General features: G+C 47.1%; 1 protein-coding gene across 1 annotated transcript in view; it reads right to left on the bottom strand.

Moving 5' to 3' along the window:
* WDR20 (WD repeat domain 20) overlaps positions 1 to 19,053 on the bottom strand; it is a 505,375-nt gene that overhangs the window by 95,482 nt on the left and 390,840 nt on the right. The gene's annotated exons all lie outside the window — the stretch shown is intronic.

Consider the following 19,053-nt stretch of genomic DNA (forward strand, 5'->3'; position numbering starts at 1 on the left):
GTTTGAAAGCGAATCGCTTCTTCTGGCTCTCGGGGCGCAAGAGTGGAGGGGGACGGCGAGAAAGCCTTCCCGTTTCTCTCTCGATACAAGAAAAGGGCAACTTCCCAGTCAAAGTAGCCCGGGCAGGAAACGGTAGAGAGTTGGGCGACAAAATAACGATGTTTGGTTATCCTCCCCACCACCACCAATCCCCGAAAGAGATTTCGACTGTTTCCTTCCAACACACACATGGAGAGCTAAGCCCTCTCCGTCCATCCCTACGACCCACCAAAAGGGCGGGAGATCTTCAACAGGACCAGCGATGTGTGAAATTTATTTTTCCAAACTATATTTAACATTCGTGCCAAAGTAAGGGAAGCTTTTCTCTCCCCCCCCCCCCCATTCTCCCTGTTGGGGAATTTACTCTCTATATATTCCCCAACACTCCCCTTTCATCAGAGGAGGAAGAAGAAGGGGGGTAGGGGGGGAGACGGAGGCTCGGAGAGAGAACTTGTCAACATCTAACCATTTTTTTTTCCACAGAGGGAAGGAGGGAAATAGAGGCAGCCCTTGAAGAGTTTCGCAGGCTTGAAGTTGCGGCTTGCTGGAGCCGTGGAGGCCACGCTTATCTTTTTGATCTTCCAGGCCTGTTTTTTCTTCCTTGCTGAGGAAACCAAGAATATAGAATGCCTCGCTTCAGTGTTGCATCCTGAATGCCCCGCTTCCCTGTCATTCCTTGTTCCGAAGCAGCAAATCGCAAAACCTAAAAAGGCAGGTGGGGAAGTAAAATGCAAGAGTTTTCTGAGTCACGGTGGGAAGGCGCTAGGCCTCGATCCAGAAGCTGCTGCAACAGTTTGCTCCTAGGCATGCTTACTTAGAAGTAAGTCCTATTGAAGTCTTTTTTTTTTTAATTTTACCAATCTGGTTTCTAAATAATTGCAAGCAGGTTTCTAAAGAACTGCAGCCCAGAAAATAATGGTGGGGTGGGATTGTCAATCTGTTTTAGGAACTCTGATGTTTCCTTAACTACCTTGGTTTTTTGTTATGAATTGTTTTAATGGCTTGAGGATTTTTATACTGATAATTCATTATTTTAAAGTGTCTGGAGGGGGACTAGGAAGAGGTAGCATAGAAATGCAATTAAATCTCAGAACAAGCCTTTTCTGCTGTATGGGAACTGATATGATGTAGTGCAGGGGTGTCCAAACTTGCTTAACATAAGAGCCACATAGAATAAAATCAGATGTTTGAGAGCTGCAAGACATGAACGTCAGATGAAGGGAGGGAGATGGGGGAGGGAGCACAAGACTGAAAGAAAGCAACTTTAACTTTAAATGCATTCTCCAAACCACTGGCTGGCTTGGCTTGGAGAAGTGATTTAAAGAGACTTTAAATGCCTTCTCCAAGCTGGGTAGTGGGGTGGGAGAAGGGCTTTGAGAGCCACACAATATGTGTGAAAGAGCCACGTGTGGCTCCCGAGCCACAGTTTGGCCAACTCCGGTGTAGTGGTTAGAGTGTCTGTCAAGGAAATGCCCAACCCGGGCTTAAATCCCCACTCTCCTATGGCAGCTTGCCAGGTGACCTCAGGTGAGGGACATACTCGGAGCCTAAACTACCTCACAGGGTTGCTGTGAAGGTAAAATAGAACGGGAATGAGGTAAGCCACTATTTAATGCAACTACCGGTATTCAAAAGTGTTTTTTCTGTGCAGGTAAGAGGGTTGCACTGCACAAAATGTTTTTACAAACTTGCTTGACTAAGATGATTAGGAAACTCGGTCCATACTACGGTGTGTATAGCCTAAGTATGTAATTTCTGTACCGCTTTAATGAGTCTTATGAATGCTTCCATTCTTTTGGATGATTCCCTGTGAGAAAGCTGGACTGTAAGTAATGTAAATTCAATTAATAACAATAAAATATAAATAAAAATAAAGTTCTTACTTCTGGTTCATAGAATCTTTGTTATAGTGGGGCCACCTATCTGAGAAAGAACCGGATGGTTCTGGTTCCCAAGCTGGTATTTAGAGCTGGGAGTCTCCAGGTTAAGGCTGTGAACACTACTGGGTTTTTATTCATCCTTATGCCCTGTTCTGCGCTCCAGTGGAGAGCCACAGTAACACATTGTTCCCCCTCCTCAATTTTAAACTCACAATAACAGCCCTGTGAGGTTGGCTAGCCTGAGAGAGTGTGGGTGCATTCACACTACACTACACTAATGTGTAGTGCAATGTGAATGCACCCTGTGAGGCTGACCCAACATTACCCAGATACGTGTGTCACTACAACAGGACTGCTCTGTCTGGGGCCCTCTTCTATTTTTGCTTCTCCGTAGGAGGTAGAATCTCCCATTGAAATATATTTAAGTTTTTATTGAGTGTCCATGTTGGGTCTTCCAGTCCCTTTCCCTGTACACATAAGAAAAAATTTCAATTACATGAAACATTCAGGGCAATAGATTGAAACTTTACATTTTTGAAGGGTGGGCAAGAAAACTTTCAGGTAACTAGACACATTCCGGAGTTTCCCAGTATGTATCCAACTGAAACGAATTGTGGTGGGTGGCTTTAGATATCCTGTCTTTGCAGGACTGGGAACTCTGACAGGGCAGTCAAGTAAAAATATGAAAGCCTGCACACCATGGGTTTTATCTGATGTGTGTGAAGTGGTAGTGAGGATGATACAGTAGGACAGGGGTGGCCAAACTGGCTTGGGAGCCACTTGTTGCTCTCACACATGTTGTGTGGCTCTCAAAGCCCCCACCACCATCTTGACCAGCTTGGGGAGGGCATTTATCTTCACTTTAAATCACCAGTCAGTGGCTTGAAGAATGCATTTAAAGTTGCTTTCTTTCCTCCTCTCACAAGAACATAAGAGAAGCCATGTTGGATCAGGCCAATGGCCCATCCAGGCCAACACTCTGTGTCACAGAGTGGCCAAAACAACCAGGTGGCATCAGGAGGTCCATCAGTGGGGCTAAGATACTCCTTTCTTCCTTCCTTGTGACTCAAACATCTGACGTTCATTCTATGCGGCTCTTACAATAAGCGAGTTTGGCCACCCCTGCAGTAGGAGCTGGAAAGCCCAGGCTAGCTAGAGCCTAAAAGCTAAGCAGGGTGAGCCCTGGCTAGTATTTGGATGGGAGACCTCCAAGGAATACTAGGGTCATGATGCAGAGGTGGGTAATACCACCTCTTGGCTCAAAACCCTATAGAGTCACCTTGATAGCAAAAAAAGGCGGGAGCAGTGTTCCCTCTAAGCTGAGTTAACGTGAGCTAGCTCACAGTTTTTTAGTCTCCGGCTCACACGTTTTTGTCTTAGCTCAGGAAAGACGGTCCCTGAACAAACAAATTGATGCAGTAGCCAGATCACTCACTCTAATGCCAGTAGCTAACAAAGTAGAATTTCACTCACAAGACTCCACAGCTTAGAGCAGGGGTGTCAAACTCATGAGGGCTGGATCAGACATAAATGAGACCTTGTTGGACCAGGCCATGTGTATCATAAAATGCCAGATAGCAGTGATATAAACTTTATAAAGGACACAAACACAATTGAAAAAAACAAAACATGCTTAAAAGATTAGCACTCTTGCAATATATTGTTTATTTAACAGTTTGAACTGATACTTAGTGCATCAAAATCTGGAGACAATGTCTGTGCTGTAGCAATCATGAGTGTGCTGTTCAGGTATGTATCTGTAAGTTGTAAACCTATCAAAGCAAGCTGCAATGCAGAAGGAAGCAAGAGAGAGAAGGAAGCAGACAACAGCCAGTTGCTCAGGGGACTGATTGGAGCCCTCCAGGGGCCTGATTTGGCCCCTGGGCTGCATGTTTGACACCCTTGGCTTGGAGTAGTTCCCCTTGACTGAGAGTGGTAGGGACACCAACTCTGTGGGGAAATTCCTGGAGATTTGGAGGTGGAACCAAGGGAGAGGAGGGTGAAGGGAGGGAGCTCAGCAGGATTTAATGTCATAGAGTCCGCCCTCCAAAGTTGCCATTTTACCTGGTGCAACTGTAGTCTGGAGATAAGTTAGTTTCAGAGGGTAAGCTGTGCTGGCCTGCAGTAGAAGAGCTGAAGTTGTCATTCTGGGAGATCTCTAGGCCCCAACTGGAGGATGGCAACCCTAGATACTCCTCTTATGTATTCTATTTCCTTTCACATCTCAGCCAGAGATCCAGTTTGGTGTAGTGGTTAAGTGCACGGACTCTCATCTGGGAAAACTGGGTTTGAGTCTCCACTCCACTTGCAGCTGCTGGAATGGCCTTGGGTTAGCCATAGCTCTTGTAGGAATTGTCCTTGAAAGGGCAGCTTCTGTGAGAGCTCTCTCAGCCCCGCTTATTTCACAGGGTGTTGTTGTGGGGGAGGCAGGCAGAGATTGTAAGCCACTGCCACTCAGATTCACAGTGAAGACTGGGATATAAAGCCAATACCTCCTTCAGTATCTTTTTTGCTGTCCCAACCTTCCTCTCTCTTGAGCCTGGAGCTGCTAGTAGCAAAGTTGTTTCAAATAAACACATGCCTCTAAGGAAGAGACAGAAGCACCCGCTAACCCTTTCCGCTGTGACCATTGCTCAGACTTAACAGGAAGCAGCTGGAGCTTGGCTCTGTCTCCTCCCCCACCAGTCCCATCACCATCTAGTGCAACTTTTCCATCCACCCATCACCTTTAACATACCTTAAAGGTAGCTGGAGGAGTGGTGCATAGAGTGAAAAGAAGAACCAATTCATATGTTATGAAGTCTTTGTGATTAGATTGCAGATTGCAGTTTAGGCTGCTTTGAGACTGTTCACACTGGTGGTAGTTTTTTTTGTAAACTGCCGTTATTTCCTTTTAAATATAAAATAGCAATTGAGACATCATATACCAAGCATACAACCACAACAATGCCCTTACAGGGTTCCATATTTTGAAATTGGATTGCCACATGCACACTGCAAGGAAAGTACACAGAGGTACATGCAAGGGTGGAATTCTAGCAGGAGCTCCTTCGCATATTAGACCACACACCCCTGATGTAGCCAATCCTCCAAAAGCTTACAAAAAAGAGCCTTGTAAGCTGTTGGAGGATTGGCTACATCAGGGGTGTGTGGCCTAATATGCAAAGGAGCTCGTGCTAGAATTCCACACCTGGGGACATGACCCCAGAAGACACAGAACACAGCCATCTTAATGTGCCATGCACCAGGAAGAGATGGCCTAAACACATGGGATCCCTGTAAGGGTAAGTTCCAGCTTGTTTTTAATACACATTGTGTTGCATTTAAACTGTGCCATGGCCAACCAATGCTGGGAGCAGTTTGTATACTGGAATTTGAGCTCTGAAGTCAGCCAGATTTCCCTCTGCTCTGGCAATCCTTTTACTACATTGGCTCTATAGCAGGGGTGTCAAACATGTGCCCCGAGGGTGAGATCAGGCCCCCTGAGGGTTCCCATCAGCGAGCAACTCACTGTCATCTACTTCCTTCTCTGTTTCTTGCTTCTTTCTGCATCACAGCTTGTTTTGCCGAGCTTGCTCAATTGCACAGGAGCTACAGAGCTATTTTCTCCATTGGCTGACCAGCACACAAAGCAACTTATATACAAAAGCTCACAATGCCCAGCCATTTCATGTTTCCCCCCTGAGTCTTAGGCTCAAAGCATCGACCATGAGATTATGTCAATAAACCATAAGGTTTGCAACTTTACAGATACACACCTGAATAACACCTGAACAGCTTACTCGTGATTGCTACAGCACAAACCTTGTATCCAGATTTTGATGCAATAATTCAGAGCAAGAGGTATTAGTAATCAAAAACTGTTAAATAACATATTACAAGAGTGCTAAACTTTTAAGCATGTTTAAAGTGTTTTTTTTTAAATCTATAATTATATTTGTCTGTGTTCTTTATAAAGTTTACATATCCCCTACCTGGCATACATTTTACGACACACATGGCCCGGCCCGACAAGGTCTCCTTTATGTCAGATCCAGCCCTCATAACAAATGTGCTTGACACCTCTGCTCTACAGTATTCTGATGGGCTCTAAGTCTTGCAAGCCTCACTCACTGCAATAATCAAGCATCCCAGGAACCATGTGCTTATTAGTCAGTACTTAAAATGCATTAAAATCCTGCTAAGCTTCCAAATTGCCAAGGTGTCCTACCATCTAAATTGCGAGATGACATAGTCCCACTATAGGCTGCATTGGCCAGGCCACACCTGAAGTACTGTGGGCAGTTCTGGAGACTCACACTTCAAGAAGGATGTGGACAGAATGGGGCAGGTACAGAGGAGAGCAAAGAGGAAGATCAGGAGCCTGGAGACCAAGTCCTACAAGGAAAGACTGAAGAAGAAGAAGATACTGGATTTATATCCCGCCCTCCACTCCGAAGAGTCTCAGAGCGGCTCACAATCTCCTTTCCCTTCCTCCCCCACGACAAACACCCTGTGAGGTGGGTGGGGCTGGAGAGGGCTCTCACAGCAGCTGCCCTTTCAAGGACAACCTCTGCCAGAGCTATGGCTGACCCAAGGCCATGCTAGCAGGTGCAAGCGGAGGAGTGGGGAATCAAACCCGGTTCTCCCAGATAAGAGTCCGCACACTTAACCACTACACCAAACTGGCTCTCCACACCAAACTGGCTGAGGGACATGAAGGTGTTCAACCTGGAGAAGAGGTGGTCGAGGGGGTTCATAATAGCTTTCTTTCAGTATTTGAAAGGCCAGGGCTAGATCTAGGATGGGGGGGCAGAGGGGGATGCTTGCCCCGGGTGCCGATGGAGGGGGGGCACCAAATTGGGTATGGAGTCCATTGTATTCTATGGGCCCATAAGATAGAGTGGCCCATAAGGGGGCGTCATATTCCGCCCCCCCCCCCCCTCAAAAAACATGTAGATCTGGTCCTGTGCAAGGCTGTCACTTGGAAGAGGGCAGGGAGCTGTTCCTGTTGGCAGCAGAGATCAGGACTCACAATGATGGGTTGAAATTACAGGCAGAAAGGAACCTGCTGTATACCAGGATTTTTTTTTACTGGAAGAGTTGTTCAGCAGTGGAATTAGCTGTCTAGGGAGGTGGTGAGCTCCCCCTCACTGGCAGTTTTCAACCAGTGGCTGGATGAACACTTGTCAGGGATGCTTTAGGCCAGTGATGGCGAACCTTTTAGAGACCGATTGCCCAAATTGCAACCCAAAACCCACTTATTTATCGCAAAGTGCCAACCCGGCAATCTAACCTGAATACTGAGGTTTTCGTTTAGAAAAAACAACTCATGGTGAAATTAACAAACTGAAAGAACATTTGGTCTGGATAGCATTTGCTTAGGAAACCAACAAAATAGTAACATGTCAGAATGGGAGAATGATGGTGAGAGTGTCATAAGGCAATAAATGGAGGCTGTTCATTGCTCTGTTGCTTGCAAGTCTGGGTTAAACTGAGAACATGCCTTTCCCAGAGGTGTTTCTGTCCACCTAATTTACTTTTGAACATACATTATAAACATCATTCTAGATTGAACATACATTATAAACATCATTCTAGTTTGCTATTAGGAAAAAATAATACATTAAAATATAGTGTGTTTAGTAGGAGCTGGTGGTTAGGGTGTCCAAATCAGATCTGGGAGGTCCTGATTCATATGCGCACTCTGCCCTGGCAGCTTGTTGGGAAACCTTGGACCAGTAATATATTCTGAGTTAACCCACATCATAGGTTCATTGTGAGGCTAAAAGAGAAGGGGAGAGTATGTCAAACCACTTCAGTGTCCTTTTGGGGAGGAAGGCAGGGGATACATGATGTTAGTTAATAAATTAGGTTGATGAAAGGAGTCCACTGATTTATATGGCTAAATCTGAGTCCAGCAGCACCTTAGAGAACAAGATTTTTGAGAGTCAAAGCTCCTTTTATCGAATTGAGGGAGTTCAATTGCTGGAAAGCTTGTGCTCCCTCCCCCAAATCTTGTTGGTCATCTCTAAGGTTCTCCTGGGCTCGAATCTAGTTGTTCTACTATGGACCAGCACAGCTGCCCTTGGAAACTTCAGGGATAGTCTGAATTGTACTAACTAGAAAGTCTGATGTGAGAAAGGAGGGCCAGTTTGCTGTAGAGGTTAAGTGCGTGGACTCTTATCTGGGAGAACTGGGTTTGATTTCCCACTCCTCCACTTTCAGCTGCTGGAATGGCCTTGGGTCAGTCATAGCTATCAATAAAGCTGTCCTTGAAAGTGCAGCTTCTGGGAAGGTTCTCTCAGTCCCACCTACCCCACAGGGTGTTTGTTGTGGGGGAGGAAGATAAAGGAGATTGTGAGCTGCTCTGAGACCCTGAGATTCAGAGTGAAGGGAGGGATATAAATCCAATATCTTCTTCTTTCTTTAAACTAAAACGGCAATCCTGTGCATGTGTAGAGAGTAGGTGCCACAGTGCTCACTGTAGATTACTTCTGAGTAACCATGGAGAGCAAACCCAATGAGGAAAGGCTTGGGGATATTCAGTCTGGAGAAGAGGATGTTGAGGGGGGGAGACATGATTGCTCTTTTGAAGTATTAGAAGGGCTGCCACTTAGAGGAGGGCAGGGAGCTGTTCCTGCTGGCAGCAGAGGAGAGGACTGGCATAGGAAAACTTTTTAACAGTGAGAGTTGTTCAGCAGTGCCATCAACCCCCTCACTGGCAGTCTTTAAGCAGCGGCTGGACAAACACTTGTCAGGGATGCTATGGAAAACCAGAACAGCAGTGCAACAGTTCAAAAACAGCTTATCAACAATTTGCCTTATGGTCCCTGTAGCTTGAAAGAGCTCTGCTCAGATACTGCTGTCAGAAGCATAATATTTGAAAGCAAGGAAGCCTGCATTTCCTCCCTTTCCACTCCTAAACCAGAAGCGATTCCGGCCGCTGTTTCTGCCAGATTAGTAGATTTGACATCCCTTCAAAAAAAAGGGCTTGATTCAAGGTTCTGATTTCTCCTTCCCCCCTTCCCACACACCCATGCTCTCTTCTTCCCTTCAGCAACCAGGTCTTGGCCACATGAAAATGTGAAGCTGCCTTATACCCATCTCTCTAGTGCAGGGGTGGCCAAATTGTGGCTCGGGAGCCACATGTGGCTCTTTCACACACATTGTGTGGCTCTTGAAACCCCCACCAGAGAAGGCATTTGTCTCTTTAAACCACTTCTTCAAGCCAAGCCAGCTAGTGGCTTGGAGAATGCATTTAAAGTTCAAGTTGCTTTCTTTCCATCTCTCTCTCTCCCTCCCCATCTATTATCCTTCCTTCCTTCCTTCCTTCCTTCCTTCCTTCCTTCCTTCCTTCCTTCCTTCCTTCCTTCCTTCCTTCCTTCCTTCCTTCCTTCCTTCTCTCAGACATCTGACATTTGTGTCTGGTGGCTCTCAATCTGACATTTATTCTATGTGGCTCTTATGTTAAGCAAGTTTGGCCACCCCTGGCCTAGTGGGTCCCATCTAACCCCCTCCCTAAAACTGCAGGAACACCTGCAAGGAATTTTCCTCTGTGTGTTGTGCTTAGGGGCTGCTTTGTGGTTGCACCCCACCCCCCATGTCAGAATTCCAAAGGTGCCCACGAGCTCAAAAAGGTTGGAGTGTCCTGTTGTCTCTCTGAAGGAGGCACAGTTCGGGTTGCCAGGTTTAGGTTAGGAAATACCTGGAGATTTGGGGGAAGGAACCTGAGTCTGGGGAGAGAAGGAGTTGCAATGAGATGACTCCAGAGTCCACCTTCCAAAGCAGCCATCTTCTCCAGGAAAACTAATCTCTTATCTCCTGGAGATTCGTTGTAATCCCAGGAGGTTTCCAGCCACCATCTGGGGGTTGGCAACCCTGTTCTGCACCCATGCTCAGACGGGTATGATGCCACAGGGTCCACCCTCCAAAGCAGATATTTTCTCCAGGCGAACTGACCTCTGTCACCTGGAGATCAGTTGTAAAAGCCAGCAACCTCCAGCTACTATCTGGAGCAGGGGTGGCCAAACCATGACTCGAAAGCTACAGATGGTTCTTTCACAACTATTGTGTGGATCTCAAAGCCCCCACCGCCCCATCAGCCAGCTTGGAGAAGGCATTTGTTTCTTTAAATCCCTCTCCAAACCAAGCCACTCAGAGCCCTCTCTGTGGGCATGCATGCTCCCTGCCCCCCCTCCCCGTGCATGAAGCTTGGCTCCCCCCCACGGCCCCCCATCTTCCCTCCCTCCCTGGAGCTGCAATGCAGTGCTCCATGGCCCCTCTCCTCCTCAGAGGTGTGCCGAGCCACACTGTGCCGAAGCTAGACACTACCGACTTCGATGCGGCCGGCATACCTTCTAACTCTTTGAAGCTGGAAGAGAGGGGGAGCGAAGCCTTCTCCTGCGTGGGCTTCAAAGAGTTAGAAGGCACGCCAGCCACATTGAAGCTGGTAGGGTCCAGCTTTGGCGCAGCACGGCTCGGCACACCTCTGAGGAGGAGGGGGGCCATGGAGCATGGCTGCATTGCAGCTCCGGGGAGGGAGGGAAGGCGGGGGGGGGGAGCTGAGCCTCATGCACAGGAGGGGCAAGGGAGCATGTGTGCCCACAGAAAGGGCTCTGAGTGCCGTCTCTGACACCCGTGCCATAGGTTCGCCACCACTGCTTTAGGCTGATCTTACATTGAGCAGGGGGTTGGACTAGATGGCCCGTATGGCCCCTTCCAACTCTATGATTCTATTATTTCCTCCCCACCCCCCACCTTAAACTGAGTTCTGTGGTTTTTTACAGAGGTACTTTGCTGGCAGAAATGGTGTGTTTTTCGTTACACAGAAATTAGATAATGGAAATGCTGTACCTGTGGGATGTTAACTTGTCACACATAGGAACCTTCTAGGAGAAAATATGGCACCACAGCAATAATTTTGTTCTTTAGCCAGAACTTTCCTCATCTCCCCTTGTTTGGCTCCTGTGAATCATCAGACTAAAGGTAAAGGTAGTCCCTTGTGCAAGCACCAGTAGTTTCCAACTCGGGGGTGATCACATTACAACGTTTTCACAGCAGACTTTTTAATGGGGTGGTTTGCCATTGCCTTCCCCAGTCATCTACACTTCCCCCCCCCCCCCAGCAAGCTGGGTACTCATTTTACCAACCTCGGAAGGATGGAAGGCTGAGTCAACCTTGAGCTGGCTACTTGAACCTAGCATCCACCAGGATTGAACTCAGGTCATGAGTAGAGCTTGGACTGCTGTACTCCAGCTTACCACTCTCTGCCATGGGTCTCCTCATCATCAGAGTAGGATCTGGGAAACCCAGGTTTGAATCCCCACTCTGCCACGGAAGCTTGCTGGATGACCTTGGACCAGTCCCACATTCTCAGCCTACGCTACATCGCAGGGTTAGAAAAGAGCAAGAGTCCAGTAGTGTCATGTTCTCAGGGTGCAGGCAGGCAGGAGTCCAAAGCCAGTCCAAGGTCAAAGTCCAGGAAGTCAAGCAGGAGCCAAGTCACCAATGCAGAATCACAAACCGGAATCAGAAGTCAATGTCCAAAAGCCAAAAGGTCAGGGTGCCAAGGAAATCAAGCAGGTCAGGATCAGGAATGAGCGTGGATGCAAGCCAGAGAATAGACTTGTTGCTTCCACAAGGTTACCAGGTCCTGGGTGGGAGCTATATGGGAGTCTCAATCAGCCTGCTCCGTGGGTGGCAGTGACTCTGCTAGAACTCACAGCTGACACTGGTGGCACGGTGTGAGCTTTCACGAGTCACTCTCACTTTAGGAGAGCTGGTTTGGTGTAGAAGAGCTGGTTTGGTGTAGTGGTTAAGTGTGCGGACTCTTATCTGGGAGAACCTGGTTTGATTCCCCACTCCTCCACTTGCACCTGCTAGCATGGCCTTGGGTCAGCCATAGCTCTGGCAGAGGTTGTCCTTGAAAGGGCAGCTGCTGTGCGAGCCCTCTCCAGCCCCACCCACCTCACAGGGTGTCTGTTGTGGGGGAGGAAGGTAAAGGAGATTGTGAGCCACTCTGAGACTCTTCGGAGTGGAGGGCGGGATATAAATCCAATATCTTCTTCTTCATCTAGATGCAGCTAGAATGTGAGTCCATCTGTCATAATTGGGTTGTAGAGTGATTTTAGATGCTGAATGACAATAGTAGGTGAACGACAATAGCAGGCGTGATTGGATTAAAAGCAGAAGGGCAGCAGGCGTGGAGAAATCAGCATTGGTAATGAGATAAGAAACCTAGGTCTCAATTCAGTCCAGGTAGATGCATTGTCTTGAACCTCATTATCAGCAGCATTCAGGCTATTCAGCAGTCTCTGAATAGCCAGTTTGAGAGTCAGTTTGGTGCAGTGATTAAATGCAGGAACTCTAATCTGGGAGAACCAGGTTTCATTCTTCCACTCCTGCACTTGCAGCTGCTGAGTGACCTAACTTGAAAGAGCTAATTTCTCAAGAGCAGTTCTGGAAAGAGCTCTCTCAGTCCCACATACCTTACAGGGTGTCTGTTGTGGGGAGAGGAAGGGAAAGGAGACTGTAAACTGCTCTGAGACTCCAAGTGAAGGGCAAGATATAAATCCAATCTCTTCTTCTTCTCTCTTTCTAATCTCCCTTTGAAATTCCTTTGTAAGAAACTGCTGCTCTTAGGTCAGCAACTGAATGTCCTGGAAAGTTAAAATGTTCTCCCACTGTTTTTTTTTAATGTTGTGGTTTCTAATGTTAGACTTACGGGCTTCTGGAATCTGGCCCCACTAGTAGACCTCTTGCTGACGCCTGGGTTTTGGCCACTGTGTGACAAAGAGTGTTGGACAGGATGGGCCACTGGCTTGATCCAACATGGTTTCTCTTATGTTCTTATGTCCATTTATATGTTCTTATGTCCATTTAAAGGGCTGGAACTCTTTCCCTATGAAGAAAGGATGAAACGCTTGGGACTCTTTAGCTTGGAGAAACGTCGCCTGCGGGGTGACATGATAGAGGTTTACAAGATAATGCATGGGATTGAGAAAGTAGAGAAAGAAGTACTTTTCTCCCTTTCTCACAATACAAGAACTCGTGGGCATTCAATGAAATTGCTGAGCAGTCAGGTTAAAACGGATAGAAGGAAGTACTTCTTCACCCAAAGGGTGATTAACATGTGGAATTCACTGCCGCTGTGTGACACAGAGTGTTGGACTGGATGGGCCATTGGCTTGATCCAACATGGCTTCTCTTATGTTCTTATGTTATGTTCTATTAATATAAGCCACTTTCGGTCCCTACTGGGGAGAAACACAAAGTATAAATGAAGTAAGCAAATTAATAAATACTTTTAAATTGCCAGGCTGATCAGGAAAAAAAGATGTCAGCCTAACTGAACATGAATATGCTCATCTCAAACCAGGATGTTGAGCAGCGGTATGCTGTGGAGGAATTCAGCATCAGGAAGTCTTTCCCCTGATTAGAGCAGCTATTATGAGGAGCACTGTAGCTACTGTATTTATGCGTGCTGCACATTTGATAAAGTCACAGCTTGTCTCTCAGGGAAAAGAAATATGGGCTAGCAGTAAATTCCCCTGCGCCTGGGAAGGAAAACCAAGCCAGCTGGCCAACATTAGTGTTTCTGTCATAGTCACTCTGAGTACTTTGCCTGAGATTAAAATATAAAGTCAGAACCACTGTGATGTGGTAGTTAGCAAATCAGGCCGGGATGAGGGATATCTGGGTTCCGATTCTCACTAAGCTACTTTATTAGGTGACCTTCACCCAGTTCAGACAAGCTTCTGCTAGAGGACACATGAACACACAAACAGGCTTCCTTTGAAGGTGGTGGGCTCTCCTTCCTTGGAGGTTTTTAAAAAGAGGCTAGATGGCCATCTGACAGCAATGCAGATTCTGTGAATTTAGAGGGAGGTATTTGTGAATTTCCTGCATTGTGCAGGGGGTTGGACTAGATGACCCTGGTAAAACCTCACCTGAAGTATTGTGTTCAGTTTTGGGCACCACATTTTAAGAAGGATATAGACAAGCTGGAACAGGTCCAGAGGAAGGTGATGAAGGTAGTGAGAGATTTGGAAACCGACTCCTATGAAGAAAGGTTGAAGGAGCTGGGTATGTTTAGCCTAGAGAGGATACAACTGAGAGGTGATATGATCATCATCTTCAAGTACTTGAAGGGCTGTCATACACAGGATGGTGCAGAATTGTTTTCTGTGGCCTCAGGAGATAGGACCAGAACTAAGAGGTTGAAATTAAACCAGAAGAGTTTCCAGCTCAACATTAGGAAGAACTTCCTGACGGTTAGCGCAGTTCCTCAATGGAACAGGCTTCCTCAGTAGGTGGTGGGCTCTCCTTCCTTGGAGGTTTTTAAACAGGGACTAGAGGGCCAGCAATGCAGATCCTGTGGATTTAGGGGGAGGTATTTGTGAATTTCCTGCATTGTGCAGGGGGTTGGACTAGATGACCCTGGAGTTCCCTTCCAATTCTATGATTCTATGTAGATTATAATAAATTGTCCCAGGTTCAACCCCTGGCATCTCCAGTTAAGAACGACCAAGCAGCAGGTGATGGGAAAGACCTCTACCTGAGACAGAGGACAGAGGTCCATCAGTGGCTATTAGCCACAGTGTGTGTGTGTGTATATATATATTTGGCCGCTGTGTGACACAGAATGTTAGACTGGATGGGCCATTGGCCTGATCTAACATGGCTTCTCTTATGTTCTTATGAAATCTGCTTTGTAATGAATCCAGACCCTTGGTCCATCCAAGGTCAGTATTGACAACTCAGCCTGCCACCAGCTGTCCAGGGTCTCAGGCAGAGGTCTTTCCCATCACCTGCTGCCTGGTCGTTCTTAACTGGAGATGCCAGGGGTTGAACCTGGGACAATTTATTATAATCTACATCTTTGCCAAGCGAAATCTTGAGTGGACTAGAGGTTAGATGGCCATCTGACAGCAATGAAGATCCTGTGAATCTGGGGGGAGGTATTTGTGAGTTTCCTGCATTGTGCAGGGGGTTGGACTAGATGACCCTGGAGGTTCCTTCCAATTCTATGATTCTATGACTGAGGGCACACCTTGAAAGTCCACAGGGCATCAGATCGATCCGGGAGCTCTGTTCAGCCTAATATGTTTTTATGCATTCAGAAGACTTCTGATTGACAGACCATTTCCAAAAAACATGTAATTTCTATTATTCCAAGCAAAATACCAAGACACTGAGCTAGAACATATGCCGTTTCTACCGTGGGAGTGGCATTTCCTTAACCAGCTGCCACCCATCACCATACTTTGGCTTTATGAACAATCTTATGTTTGCATTATGAGCTTTTGCATGCAGCAACATTTAAAGGGCTTCTTCTGGCATTAAGGGGCATCCCAGTGCATGCACATTCATGGTCTTCTGGTTGGAATTGAAGTTCCATAGCATCAAAGCCCCAGGGCACAGTACTGCTGCAGTACTGCAGTCCAAGCTCTGTTCACGACCTGAGTTCAATCCCGGCGGAAGCTGGGTTCAGGTAGCCAGCTCAAAATTGATTCAGCCTTCTATCTTTCTGAGGTCGGTAAAATGAGTATCCAGCTTGCTGGGGGTAAAGTGTAATGGCTGGGGAAGGCATAGCAAACCACCCCGTACAAAGTCTGTCAAGAAAACATCATGATGTGACATCACCCCATGGGTCGGTAATGTCTCGGTGCTTGCACAGGGGACTACCTTTACCTTTTACTTTTAGCAACAAAGCGGGAGTCTGGCTATTTCACAGATTGCAGCTGGTGTGTTCTGAGAGTGAATTAAACACCTCAGGGAATGTTGTATATCAGGGGTGGCCAACAATAGCTCTCCAGATGTTTTTTGCCTACAACTCCCATCAGCCCCAGCCAGCATGGCCAATGGCTGGGTCTGATGGGAGTTGTAGGCAAAAAATATCTGGAGAGCTACCGTTGGCCACCCCTGTTGTATATGGCTCAATTTGCAGATAATCATACAGCATTCTGTGTACATGCACCCTCAAAATGGGGCAACTCAGTCTCCTGCCAGGCCATTTTGACTCAAGAAAATAGCCTGGGAAGGAAGGCAGGAGCCCCTTCCCCCAATGCCATGGACCTGAGCACCAATTGAGCCCATGTAGACTTTAAAATTGACAGGTTGTGCCCTGATCTGGATAGCCTAGGCAAGCCTGATCTCATCAGATCTCAGAAGCTAAGCAGGGTTGACTGTAGTTACTACTTGGATGAGAGACTGTCCTTGAAATACCCATGGGGGCGGATTTATTCAGCCACCTCCCGGAATATCCTGAGTAGGGGTCAGTCACAAGAGGTCAACATGACTGCCAGGTGTAGACACACACACAGCCCACCCCCCTCCTCAAAAATGACACAGTTGTGAGGAAAGGAAGTGGGATCGGGAGAACTTGCACCTGACCCATTAGAAATCATATTGTTTAGTTCAGGCCTGAGCTGTTGAGCATGTAAAGTACAAATTAACTTAGCTTGCAGAGAATTGAGCTGCAAGATCAAATGTTTTTATCTGCTCTAGCAAGTTTGGTTCCTGGTTGCTATATTTGTTTTGCAGGACTGGAGTTTCTAGATTAAACCAAACTTCTATACCAGATCTCTTCACTCGGCAGTTTAATAAAAGAATTAATGTTTAGATGCTAAACGATGCTAAATCTTGAGATTCTGCAAAAGACTGCAGGCCTGCAAACAGCAAGCAGATGCCTGCAAACAGCAAGCAGATGTCTACATTAAAAGGTATGAATCTTGGCTTGTTCCCTAATAACAGTACACAATCTTGTACGGGGTCTTCCTTCAGTGGAAAGAAGATTCCTTTGTCAGAAAGACTCCACACTTAGCCAAGGATACAAGTGAACAATGAATTACTAGGTGTCATGAGCCCTGACGAGGAGGAGCTGGAAGGGTTTACAGACCTGGAAGAGTTGCCAGCCAGTTCCTCAGCTGAACAGCAGCTGGCCCATCAATCACTCTCCAGGCACCAGTGTCAACTGTTGACAATCAATCTCCTCCAAGCTCTCCTCCTCCCACCTCAAGAGTTCGAAGCAGGCTCCGGAAAGAACTTTCAGAGCGAAGACATGAGGCACGCCGAGGCTTCAGATCTCTCAGCCCTGAGTTCTAGCAGAGTCGCTGCCACCCAGGGAGCAGGCTGATTGAGACTCCCATATAGCTCCCACCCAGGACCTGGTAACCTTGTGGAAGCAACAAGTCTATTCTCTGACTTGCATCCACGCTCTTTCCTGATCCTGACCTGCTTGATTTCCTTGGCACCTTGACCTTTTGGCTTTTGGACACTGACTTCTGGTTCCAGTTTGTGATTCTGCATTGGTGACTTGGCTCCTGCTTGACTTCCTGGACTTTGACCTTGGACTGGCTATGGTCTCCTGCCTAGCTGCACCCTGAGAATGTGACACTAGGGTTGCCAATCCCCAGGGGGAGGCAGGGGATCCCCTGGTTTGGAGGCCCTCCCCCCACTTCAGGGTCATCAGAAAGCGAGGAGAGGGGATGGAAATGTCTGCTGGGAACTGTATTATTCCCTATGGAGACATTTCCATAGAAAATAATGGATGATTGATCTGCGGGTATCTGGGGCTCGGGGGGGGGCCTGTTTTTTTGAGGTAGAGGCACCAAATTTTCATCCGGTGCCTCTCCCCAAAATACCCCCTCCCAAGTTTCAAAAAGATTGGACCAGGGGGTCCAATTCTATGAGCCCCAAAAGAAGGTGCCCCTATCCTTCATTGTTTCCTATGGAAGGAAGGCATTTAAAAGGTGTGTGGTCCCCTTAAACGTTATGACCAGAACTCTTTTTGGAGTTCAATTATGCTTGTCACACCCTTGCTCCTGGCTCCACCCCCCAAAGTCCCCAGATTTTTCTTGAATTGGATTTGGCAAACCTATTCCTTACAGATCAAAATCCCCACAACTGCCTCCCAAAATTTTTGTGGATTTAATTTTGTCATCTGCATGACATCAACATGCTTCCACTAATTTTGAGGAAGGGCTGTGTGGCTCAATGGGAGAGCATCTTTTTGACATGCAGCAAGTCCCAGAGCCAGAGCCCAGCTCCACTCAAAAGGGTTAGGGAGTAAATGATGAGGAAGTACTCCACCAGAGACCCTGCAGATCCACTGCTTGGGTTGTCAGGTTCCAGGAGAGGTCTGGAGGTCTCCCACTTTTACAACTGATTTCCACACAATAGAGATCAGTTGCCCTAGAGAAAATGGCTGCTTTGAAGGGTGGAATCCAGGGTTGCCAATCCCCAGGTGGGGCAGGGAATCCCTCGGTTTGGAGGCCCTCCCCCCCCCCCCCGCTTCAGAGTCACCAGAAAGTGGGGTGGGGGGAGGATGTCTTCTGGGCACTTCATTATTCCCTATGGAGACCAGTTCCCATAGGATAGGATGGAAAATTGATCTATGGGCATCTGTGGCTCTGGGAGGCTGTTTTTTTGAGGTAGGTGCACCACTGCATAGTATCCAGTGCCTCTCCCCAAAACACCCTCCATGTTTCAAAAGGATTGGATCAGAGGGTCCAATTCTATGAGGCCCAAAAGAAGGTGCCCCTTTGGAGGGAAGGCATTTAAAAGGTGTGTGGTCCCTTTAAATGTGATGGCCAGAACTCCCTTTGGAATTCAATTATGCTTTTCACAACCTTGCTCCTGGCTCCACCCCCAAAGTCTCCTGGCTCCACCTCAAGTCCCCAGATATTTCTTGAATTGGACTTTGGCAACCCTAGTGGAATCTATGGCTTTGTACCTGGCTGAAGTCCCTCCCTTCCTCAAATCCTGCCATCCCCAGATTCCCCCCCTAAAATCTCCAGGAATTTCCCAACCCAGAGCTGGCAGCCCTGGCAGCTGCCAGTCTGAGTAGGCAATACTGACTTCAGTGGACCAGTGGTCTGATTGAGTATAAGGTAGCTTCATGTATTCAAGCCTCCAGGGCTTTCCCTGACTCCGTTTCCATTTTTCCCAGACATACATTAGTATTGGGACTTTTTTTTTTTTCTGGGGGGAACCTCTTTGTGGAAACAAAATTTAAAAAAAAATGCTTTAAAGTTCGTGAGGCATAGCGGGGGTCCAATGACATCACTTGTGAAAAGGGGATTTCCCTAGATGAACCTGATGGTTACTCCAGAAAGGTCCTCCTTGTCAGTCAAAACCATAACATCTTTAT

This window comes from Heteronotia binoei, chromosome 21 (assembly GCF_032191835.1).
Source record: "Heteronotia binoei isolate CCM8104 ecotype False Entrance Well chromosome 21, APGP_CSIRO_Hbin_v1, whole genome shotgun sequence".
NCBI classification, from domain to species: domain Eukaryota; kingdom Metazoa; phylum Chordata; class Lepidosauria; order Squamata; family Gekkonidae; genus Heteronotia; species Heteronotia binoei.